The 11,883-nt window shown below is 32.9% G+C and overlaps 1 long non-coding RNA gene across 1 annotated transcript in view; it reads left to right on the top strand.

Moving 5' to 3' along the window:
* LOC119867453 overlaps positions 1-11,675 on the top strand; it is a 44,865-nt gene extending 33,190 nt beyond the window's left edge. The window contains exons 2-3 of the long non-coding RNA XR_005383581.1: positions 144-248; positions 11,333-11,675. This is a non-coding gene — a long non-coding RNA (uncharacterized LOC119867453). The remainder of the gene's footprint in view (positions 1-143; positions 249-11,332) is intronic.
* Positions 11,676-11,883: the final 208 nt, after the last annotated feature.

Below are 11,883 nucleotides of genomic sequence, written 5' to 3' on the forward strand. Positions count from 1 at the left end.
ATGAAGTGAAAAGAAATGAAATTTTCCAATTTTGTAAATAAAATGTGAAGCTATATGTATCTTCATGTTAGTCACATTCTAATAAAATAAATAAAAGATGAGATGAATATTCATTTTGACTTCATTTTCTACTTTTTTTTCAGAATACTTAAAGTTTGAGAGAAATGTGAGACAACTTCTTTTGTTTCATCTTGTCTTGGGACTTTTTACTGGAGGGCTCTATTATATTTGGATTCGAATTCACTGCGGTATGTTAGGAAATCATTTTTACATTATCTCAGGGTGATTCAGAAAATCTTGATTATTCAGTTGACTTGAGAATACACTGGAGGAATCAGCTGGATATCAAGGTATCCAGAGCTTTATCTCATGTCACTTAATGTGAAGATAATGCCTTTTCTACTAAAATTTAAAGAAAACTAATATTTTGAACATTTTTACATACACTTTTAAGATTTAAAATGAGTTTCAAAGGTTATTTTCAGGCCTGCTTTTAAAGAAACCTAAGTGGAGGTCTTTAACTTTCACCAGTTAAGAAAACTCAATGTGATGTGAATTACTGCAGGTAATGACACAACTTCCATTACTCTACTTATTTAATTGAAACTCTAATTAAGAAACATGTGCTAATCTTTACTTTGATAGCAACCTAGAAATACTATATACCTACTTAAAATCTACCCCATTTACCACATTAAGATTAGCGGCCCACCTTACTACATTTCTCAAAGGAAGTAACCTCTCTCAAGCTCCCTTCAGCCTCTGACCAAGATGTAGCATATAATACCAGTGGAGACCAGTGGAATTGTGCGAGGCAAGAGGCTCTGGGTCCACTATTGTTTTTATTTAAAGGAATAAATTCTATTTTGTACTCAGAAAAATCTGAGGTTCTTTGTGCACATCTCTTAACATGATATTTTAAGTGCATACACACACAGACAAATAAGAATATTGTTTTTGTTCTTGCTATCATATTACTCCACACTTGTATTGCTATCTTTCAAATAGTATTAAATAAATATTTCTGAATAAATTATAAAAACAGTATATGCACATGGTAAAAAAAAAAAATCACAACTTTATTTTTTTTATTTTTATTTTTTTTTAATTTTTATTTATTTATGATAGTCACAGAGAAAGAGAGAGAGAGGCAGAGACACAGGCAGAGGGAGAAGCAGGCTCCATGCACCGGGAGCCTGACGTGGGATTCGACCCCGGGTCTGAGGGGATCGCGCCCTGGGCCAAAGGCAGGCGCCAAACCGCTGCGCCACCCAGGGATCCCCACAACTTTAAATGGTACAGTATGGAACGCCTGGGTGGCTCAGCGGTTGAGCGCCTGCCTTCACCCCAGGGCATGATCCTGAAGTCTCAGGATCGAGTCCCACATCAAGCTCCCTGCATGGAGCCTGCTTCTCCCTCTGCCTATGTCTCTGCCTCTCTCTGTCTCTCTCTCTCTCTCTGTCTCATCAATAAATAAATAAAACCTTAAAAAAAAATAAAGGGTACAGTAAAAAGAAAAATAAGAAACTTCCCTCTCATTTCCCATTCTTTACTCTGTACCATCCCCTGAGGTAAGGATTTTAATAACTATCCTAATTATTTCTTATTCTGTTTATCTCTGTAACTCCAAGTAAGTTTTCTATTACCTCTGTTTCTGAATTAATTTGCTTAAGAATTATTTATTAATTTTTTTGATGATTGAATTCACTGAAAAATCCCTCTCATTCTCATATCTATCATTAGAAGAGACTTTGAAGTCCTAATTAAGGATATGAAACTTTACCATCATGTTTTACTTAGTTTTACTTTTGTTTCTATGCTCTTTTCATATTTTGACATGGAGCAATTCAATTTCCTCTGATATCCCCTCCTGCCTCCATCCACAGTGCTCAGACTACCTGGGTACTTTAGAGAGCTTGCTTTCTGTTACTGCTGCATAATCACCTGCTTAAGAATTAAGATCAGTACTTCTTGGAGACTGTCTCTCTGTTCCTTTGTTTTTCTCTGTGCTTGAGTATGTAGACGACTTCTTAGAAGATATCTGATAACCGGTTTTTGTAAATGAGCTTTCTTCCTTCTCTTGAAGAATTCTAGGGTCATCTCTTCATTCTTGGGTTCGGGAAAATTTACAATTACGTTTCTAGACATATGGGACATTTTTACATTTGTTACATTCGCCCTTAGAGAATTGTTTCAGTGTGAAGATTTTGGGTCCTCTTTATACTCTTGAAATCAGTGTTAGATATTTTTTTTTATTATTATCATTATACTCATAGTAATTATTTTCTAAATATTCTCAAAACAGTTGCTATTTTGTTAGTAATCTTCCTCTAAATTATTTTTTGAATACCCATTAATTAGATTTGAGCATCTTGTATTATTCTTTATGACTTTCATTTATTTTTTATTTTCCTTTCCACTTTTTAATCGTGTATTTTAGAATATATCTTCCAATATCATTTGTATTTTGACAATAGTAATTTTAATTCTAAAAGGCTTTTTCTTATTAATGACTTTTGGCTTTTCCTTGAGTATATTAATTGATTTATTGTGCTTTTTAACATTCTCTCTTACCTGCTATGCTCATCATGCAAATGAAAATTCATTCAAACATGAACAGACTTGTAATATGTGAGGCAAACAGTATAATCAGAACTATAATCTGAAATAACATGGCCAGAAACATAATGACTGGCAAACAAATTAGAAAAGCTTTCAAAATTTCACTTCCTGTGCTATAGAGTAGTACATATTTTACCTAACTCTGAACATGTGTGGCAATTATTGTCTCTCTTTTTTGCCAATTATTACAAAGTCAGTCATGTCCTGGTATCAGTCACATATATAGAAAGGTGTCACATTTTCCAGGATTCTAATTCTGCCTCCAAATTTTTACTAATTGGGGCACCTGGGTGTCTCAATTGATTAAAAGGCCAATTATTGATTTCAGCTCAAGTCATGGTCTCAGGGTGGTGAGATATAGCCCCTCATGGGGCTCTCTGTTGAGTGTGAAGTCTGCTTTAGAATCTCTTTCTTCCTCTCCCCTGCTTTTCCCCCTAGCTTCACTGGAACTTGTGCACACAGAGCGCTCTGTCTCTGTCAAAAACAATTTTTTCTCTAAGTATATCCTATCATTCCTAATCATTATGTATATAAAAATCATGGTATAGAAATACTTTAGTGCCAATATATTAACATAGATATAGTTTGTAATATATTTTCTCCCTAATAATATGACATGTTTATTTCATATTAAAATAAACTCGAATATGCTTTGTTATAGATAAAAAAAAAAACAGATTTGAATGTGAAAATATTTTCAGGTTTCTTTGATAAACATAATTTCCTTATATGCAACCTGCTAAAAGATATATTGGTGCACTTCAAAGTCAATTGAAACAGAAAGTAGGGTAGTAATTTATTGTAGTTCACTGATGTGTATCCCAGTGGAAGACAATTCAACCTTTTGTAGAAATTCCAGAAACTAATTTACTACACAGTGTGGGAGTGTTCAAGGAAAGTCTTCAACATTCTCTGCTAACCCTCTAATCCTTGGATTTCCACCAGTGAATAAACTGAGATTTGTTTTAGAGAATTATTATTTTATCTTAAAAGAATTGATTGTGCAAATATTTGCAATTTTCATTTGAAATTCTGAAAATTAGAAATTCTTTCTATCATAGAAAGAAATGAACATCAATTTTTCATTAAAACATTAAAACATTTTCTGTCCAAGTTCCATATTGTAAAACATTACAAAAAATTAAAATAGTTATCCAAGAATAGTAAGCATCTCTCTACTTCATTAATTAACTCAACTAGCATGTGTTAGCATCACAGGATACCTGAAATTCTGGTATTTTTAGAATCAATAGGATCAAGGGAAATTAAAAAGTAATACAGTCCTAGAAAAACATCACAGAAAAGTAACTTACTACATTTAATAATATAATTTCACATTAAGACTCTCTAAATTGCTTTGGGAACCTATTTCACTAGGGATTATGTTTATTTTCTGTGCTTGTCAAATGGTTATAAACAAAACTTAAATTGTTTTTAACAACCGCTAAAAAAAAAAACCTTTTAGTCTTTCAACCAATGTTATATACAATATACATCTATAAATATTATATATATATATATATATATAACATATACTATGTTAAGTATTTGGTCTTCCTTGTAAAAACAATATAAAATGAACAAAAGGAAGAAAAAGTAGGTCTTTCATGATAATCTCTTTTTCAACAAACCTATTAACCATATTGTGTATAGCAATATGCAGATTCTATGGAAATTTCTCAGATAAGCACATTTTCTAGAATTCAAGACTGAGTGTGGGAAATGCACATGTGAACTCACAATTATGCAAGGTAGAATAAAACAAATACATAATTAGTGTACAAAGAGGTACAAAATGTGATGAGGGAGTTATAATACTTTGGATATAAACAAGGAGTTTCAATGGTCTATAAATAAAAAAACAGATATTGGGGTAGATACTACTTAAATAATTACTTATAATCAGACACAATGGTTGGCATGTAATACAACTGGTTTTCCTTCTTTCTATATTTCCCTACCTCCAAAAAAATGACATAAAGATTAGTTAGACTTAAAAAGTAATCATTACAAAAGCAGAATGTAGAAAAAAATGTAAAATAGAAATGTTCACTCAAGCTACAGTATCTATAAGTTGACATCAAATGACAAAAACTGACATCAAGAAATCCAGAGTGGCAAAGACTGCTAGCAGCCTCCCAATGATCCACGCTGTCCTTTTCATAGAGTAGAAATATTTCTGTGAAGTGGCTGTCATTCAGGAACTTCGTTTCCTAACAGTCTGGCATTTTGGTGGGACCATCAGATTATTTCTTGCCAGTTGACTGTGAGCTCAGTAATGTATGTCTTCATTCCTCCTGGGCCTCTGTTGTTTTTGTAGAAGTAGGTGGGCCTTCTCCAACCTTTTTTTTTTTTTTTTTCCTTTTACGTACGTTAGGATGCAAAGGACCCAAGACTTGTGGCCTTGGTACTACAGGATGGAAAGAATCCTTGCTTAACACTTGGAAAAAAAAAATCTACTTCCAAACAGCAACACTATCAATAAACTATTATATGGGCAAGAAATAAACTATTTGTTATACCTCTAAAATACAGAATTTTTATTGTTATTACAGGGGCTTGTATAATAGTATCCTTACTAGTATCCTAGAATTCTTTTAACATAAACCAAAAATAAAGGAATAATAATTTATGGTTGAATATGGTAGAAGTAAACAGAGAGCAGCTATTTTGCAATTTAAATAATAAGATTTACTACCTGGACTTTGGTTTGGCAAACATTTTTTAAAGGGTTAAGTAATAAATATTTAGGATTTGTGAGACAAACAGTCTATGTCACAGCTGCTCCATTCTGTCATTGTAATGCAAAAGCAGCCATAGATAACACATAAAGAGATGGAAGTGGTTGCATTACAATAATACTTATAAAAAATAATCCTGAAGGCCATCGTTTGCAGACCCCTGGCTTAGCTTTGGCACACTTTCTCCACCTGGTGGCAGCAAATTAAATTGCAAGAATAGCTAAATGGTGTAACTAAATTTCAGGAAATAAAATAATTGAAGAATGAAGTACACCTAAAGTCATAAAGCGCACTTGTGCGTAGAGATGTTATTATTATTATTTTTTTTTACCCATACAGCTACTCCGCTATCTCAATGGTTGAAAATCCAGCTCCTGGTTAAAATGTATATAGCACTGATTATTTTATAAATACTTATTTTTAAAAATTAAGATAATTCCCAAGAAAAATGGGAATATTCTTTACCTATTTTATGGCATCATTTTTAGCACGTTTAATAATGGAACAACAAAAATGACAGAATTAAAGCTTACTTTTATTATATTAGTTACTATCTGACTCAATGTGTTTAAAATAAGACTAAGATATTGGATATGTGGGTAAAACAAGGTTTCAAAGACTTTCATGATGGTACTTGAATTTTCATTATATTTTATGCATGGTTTCTCTCATTCAAGTAGCTTCACAGAGTTGGATTAACAGTTGTGTCCATAAGTAATAAAAATGAAGGGACTGGATTCATCAGTATGGTAGCACACTGCCAAGCCTCCTGAATCTAGGGAGGCTCTATACTATTCAGAAAGGTTTATAATACTAATCGACTCTGTGCCTTGGAAAAAAGTTTTATTAGTTTTTTAATATCAAAATTAATTTAAAATTTTAAGAATTTGTTTAAAGACAAGTAGTTATTGCTAATGGAAAAGAATATTAATTTGAATATTGTAAAAAAATAAAAGAAAGCTCAGTTTTCCTTTCTTTAGATCAACCAAGCTCCAGATTTTAAATATTTTGTTAATACCCTGTAACTTCACAAAACTTTTGATAAGAAACACAACACTTTTGAAAAATAAAGTTTCTTTTTGAAATCCTCATTAAAATATAAATATGAGAGAGTAAGGAGGTAAAATTTTCTATAAAAATGTTGGTTTGCAACATGTCAATTACTACTGTTCTATCTATCCTTTACTTCCAACCACTGTTTGAATTACTCATGAAGTCACATGTAACTATCTTGATTTAAGTAGATGGACCTTCAGTGAAATCCTCCAAAATTATTGTCTAACGCACTTATTTGAATGTGTGGTCAGGATTTCTTTGTGCGATGTAAAAAGAAAAAAAAAAAGTGAATCCACAATGTTTGATATCAACAGGAAGACCAGTTTAGTAAAAATAAAAGTTTAGCACCTGAGAGTAATTGTAGATAACATTTAAAATTTAATGGGCTTACTGTATATAGACTTTAACTTATTGGTAATGAGAGCACCATAGAATTTTCAGAATGAAAATAATGTGATGGTTTCAAGTATTTTATTTGTAAATGTATAAGAAATGGATTGAAAAAGAGAAAGACCATATGTAAATATATGTATATAGATGGATGGATGGATGGATAGGTAGATAATGTTCATGACTTTTCCCTAATTAGATTTTTGGTTTTCCTTTAGATTATTTTATACTTCTTTTATATCACCAGATAACACAAGATCTGCTGATATTTTGGGTTCATAGTAGATTTTTAATCAATATGTATTGAACTGGAAGGAATTATATTGTTAAATAAAATGCTTTATTGTTAAATCAAAATATTCTTAAGGAGTTATTTTCCTGATCATGTGCAGAAAACCTGATATTCTCTGTAAAGATGGAATAGAAATTACATAGATGGATGCACACAAAAGCAATATAGAGTATCATACGTTGTTGAACTGAACAATTGAAGGTTTTTATCTAGGATGCTAACACTCATTACATTAACCTCTGTAATTAAAATGACTTCTTTTTATAATACACAATTGAATTTGCTACTAACACTAACATGATCAATATAATGGGTGAAATTTACGTTAATTTGAACATGAAATTACTTGTTTCCTAAGGTTAGGATTAAATTAAGGCATCCTCTCCTAATGCTGATTAAATCAATGAAAATAATCACCTGCAAACAAAGTTTAAAAATGCATATGTCCATAGACATCAAATGTGATTCTTTAGTTTTACTTTGTAACATAAGTGGAGATATACATACTTTAGTTTGTCTTATAGCCTGTCTTTTTGGAAAAAAGAATTTTCCACTGGGAAATAATTTTGTATATAGCTGAATTCCTCTTGTGATTTGTGTATTCTTGCCAGGACTTCGGGGAGTGTGATGGGTTGAAAAATAGCACACAGAGGATATTTTAGAGCAATAAAACTATTCTTAACAAAACTGCAATGCTGAATACATGACACCAGTGTTTTTTGTTTTTTGTTTTTTTAAGTTCATACCATAAAGAGTAAACTCAAATGTATAAGATTTAAAAAAACAAACAAACAAGAGGTAGGGGCATCTAGGTAGCTTAGTCAGCTAAGGTTTCCACTCGATTTTAGCTCAGGTCATGATCTCAGGGTCCTGAGATTGAGCCCCATGGCTCGAGCTCAGTGAGAGACTTTGTTGCTCTCCCTCCCCCTGCTTGCGTGTGCTCCCTCTCTCTGAGTTTTTCATAAATAAATAAATAAATAAATAAATAAATAAACAAATAAGTAAATAAATAAATAAATACACACACATATATGTACATGTATATATATATATTTACAGATTTTATTTATTTATTCATGAGAGATACACAGAGAGAGGCAGAGACTCAGGCAGAGGGAGAAACAGGCTCATCTCAAGGAGCTCAAAGTGGGACTCAGTCCCCAGGACTGGGATCACCTCTGAGTCACCCAGGCGTCCCAATAAATAAAAATTTTTAGAAAGGAATCTGTACAAATGTACAAAATAAGGTTACTGAAGGGGAAGAGGATAAAAGGTGTTGAACCAAGTAACTTCGGAAATGAATGGGTATTATAGGATTTCACTCATACATGGAATTTAACAAATAAAATAGATGAACGTTGGGGGAAGAAAAGAGAGGCAAACAGGAAACAGACTCACAATTATAGAGAACAAACTGAGGGTTATTGGAGAGGAGGGTGGTTGGATGGATTAAATGTAAATCATATTGACAGCATGTGGTATAGTACTGTGATAAAAATGACTCTCTACCTCTGTTGTTTTCCAAAAACCTATAACTCGAGTCTATCTATGATAAAACATCTGACAGATCCCAACTGTGTAATATTTTACAAAATATCTGATCGATACTCTTCAAAATTGTCAATGGAAACATTGTCATAGCTAAGGGGAGCTTAAGTAGATGTGACAACTAAATGAGATGCATCCATGGGAACTTGGACCAACAACAAAAAAAGAGCATTAAGTAAAAACCAGAGAAATTTGAATAAATGTGAACTTTGGTTAATAATATTGTTTCACTATTGATTCATTAACCGTGACACAGGTACATACAAAGGTAAAATGTTGATTATAGAGACAATTGGGTGTGGGAAATATAGGAACAAACCTTGCAACTTTTCTTTAAATCTAAAATTATTCTAAAATTATAAGTTTATGTTTAAAAAGGAATTACTTTCACTTAACACATATAAAGTTTTATATCCCATTTAAGCCTAAAAATCACTCTGTTTCAGAATAAATTATAGTGCTTCTCTCAAAGAATTGTTTTAAAGATAAAATAATGCATCATAATGACTATTCTTATTCATAGTGGTAGTCTCAATAGGTAAAACAATTATGTTGATCAATGAAATCAAGCAAATACAATCATCTTCCTCCTTTTCACACATACCGCATACACACACACACACACACACACACACACACACATCCACTAGATCATCTTTATTGTTCCCTGGCTATAATGGTAACAGTAAATTCAAAGACTGGCTGGGTCAGGCAAAGAAAAATGATGGAATGGATTCTTTTGAGAAGTTGAGGTTCTGGATTTGGATTCAGAAGGTTAAAAGTGGAGATGTATATTTGATTGATTAGGTAATCTGTGCTTAGGGACTGATAAAAGAGTCAATACCGAGTAAATGTTAGTGTTTGGTGTTTTTGTATGCTTCATCTGATTTTTATTCAGCATATCCAGTGTTTGGTTTAAAGAATATATGAATTTAGAGTAGTCTGTAAATCTATTTATTAAATGTCTGTTGTGCATTGGACTAAACTATGACTTTTATAAAAATATACATATATACATACGTTAATATTTTATACTTGTATAGTTTTTTTAAGACTTTATTTATTTACTCATGAGATACACACAGAGAGAGGCAGAGACACAGGCAGAGGGAGAAGCAGGCTCCATTCAGGGAGCCCGCTGTGGGACTTGATCCCAGATCCTGGGATCAGGCCCGGAGCCAAAGGCAGACGCTCAACCATTGAGCCAACTAGGCATCCCAACATACATAGTTTATATATACATATACACACACATATATGTATAAATAAATACACAAACATGCACATACATACACACACACACACACCATTAACATATCCTTGCTTTGGAATTTGAAATCTAATATGTGAGATAAGAGTACATGCAAATGAAAATAATATAAAAAGAAAAGGAGGTCAATTTATCTAGAGCTCTTTACCAGAAAATGTATCCAACATATTTAGAAATATGTTACAACAATAAGGCCAAGGGATAGGGATCCCTGGGTGGCGCAGCGGTTTGGCGCCTGCCTTTGGCCCAGGGCGCAATCCTGGAGACCCGGGATCGAATCCCACATCCCACATCGGGCTCCCGGTGCGTGGAGACTGCTTCTCCCTCTGCCTGTGTCTCTGCCTCTCTCTCTCTCTCCTCTCTCTCTCTGTGACTATCATAAATAAATAAAAAAATAAAAATTAAAAAAAAAAATTAAAAAAAAAAAAAAGGCCAAGGGATAGAGATAAGCCAAAATAGAGGGTCTGTAATTTAAAGGCTGAAATCTAAGAGGAAAAGGGGTTAGATAAAAAGGTGTCGAAGTTTTGAGTGATCAACTACTGCTGGACAGGGAAAAAAATGACTCTGATGAAGGAATTATAATAAGGGAAAGTAGTTATAGTGATTACTAGATTTAAGATGTTCAGACAGCAGATGGCATGGGAGTGAGAGATCAGATGAATAGGAGATGCAAGTATCATATTGGCAATTAAAGTTTTGGGTGTGAGACTGTTTTGGATAATGGCAAGATCCAGGGAATATCTATTGTCATTTATGTTTGAACATGGAAGACAAATGGTTGAAGCCAATTTGGTGGGCCAGTTTTGATGACAGCCAAGATGAATGGAGTATCTATACGTACTCTTACCTGGACCAACCTGGTTCATACCTATGTCATGACATAATTATCAGTACCACTCCCTTTCTCTCTCAAATTTCACTATTTTGAATATAACTTATATGATAATTTTAACTTTGACCCAATAGGCAAACTCTGTAATGATTAGGTTGAATTGTCAGGAGTTTTTAAAATAAGGGATAAAGGAGAAAAGTGGAAGAAAATTACAAGTTGCTGCTTTGAATGGGAGCTGAACAAGGAGAAGAAGAAACATGAGGGAGGAGGAGTAACAGTTTGGAAGGCATCCAAACTTATTTCCTGTGTCTCCTCAGCAAGGCTGTTTCTGCACCCATCTGGTTTATTCTATGATTTTGGTGCATGCCCTGTACTTCATCATGAACTTTATTTGTGCTGTGCCCCTAAATGAAGTAATTTTTTTCTCTTTTGCTTCCTCAAAACCATTCCCTCAACTGTCCAAAGCTTAGTTCAAAAATGGCCTCAATAAAATACCTTTAAGTAATAGGAATAAATAGTAATCTAAACTCTGTGATTTAAGAAGGATGCAGCATTTAATGTTTATTGATTGTGTCTTGCAGAACGTATACCAGATCCTGGTGAACTTCCAGGAAGTTTAATACTCTCTGGTGACTGTTGAAAACTAAAAAAAAGTCGTCTGGTGAGATATATTTGATATATTTGATATTTGATACTTAGTCTCAAATATCTGTTCAGCTGGGTATTGGGGGTATGTTTAATCCATCCATGTTCACGCAGCAAGAGCTTTATCCTTTAATCAAGGATAGAAATTTTACATGCTGTAGCTAAGTTGCTATGTAGATTCGTGTGCAAACTGTTAGGCTTATAAAGTTTATGGTAAATATGGCCTCTTTTGTGTGTTTCCACATACAAAAACACTAGTGTATGGGTTAATACTTGTACTCTGAGAAAGCTTTATTAAAAAACAATAAAGGTTAAAAAAATAAAGATATTTGGTTGTTGATGTTGGTGTTGTTTCTTTCTTTCTTTTTTTTTTTTTTTTTGAGGGTGTGACAAACCCACTCTCTTCACTACTAACTTTTAACTTCTAACTTATTGTTAAAGGCTTTTTTGTCTTTTTTTTTTTTTTTTCATATCATACAATAGGAAG

Source organism: Canis lupus, chromosome 34 (assembly GCF_011100685.1).
Source record: "Canis lupus familiaris isolate Mischka breed German Shepherd chromosome 34, alternate assembly UU_Cfam_GSD_1.0, whole genome shotgun sequence".
In the NCBI taxonomy this organism is placed as follows: Eukaryota; Metazoa; Chordata; class Mammalia; order Carnivora; family Canidae; genus Canis; species Canis lupus.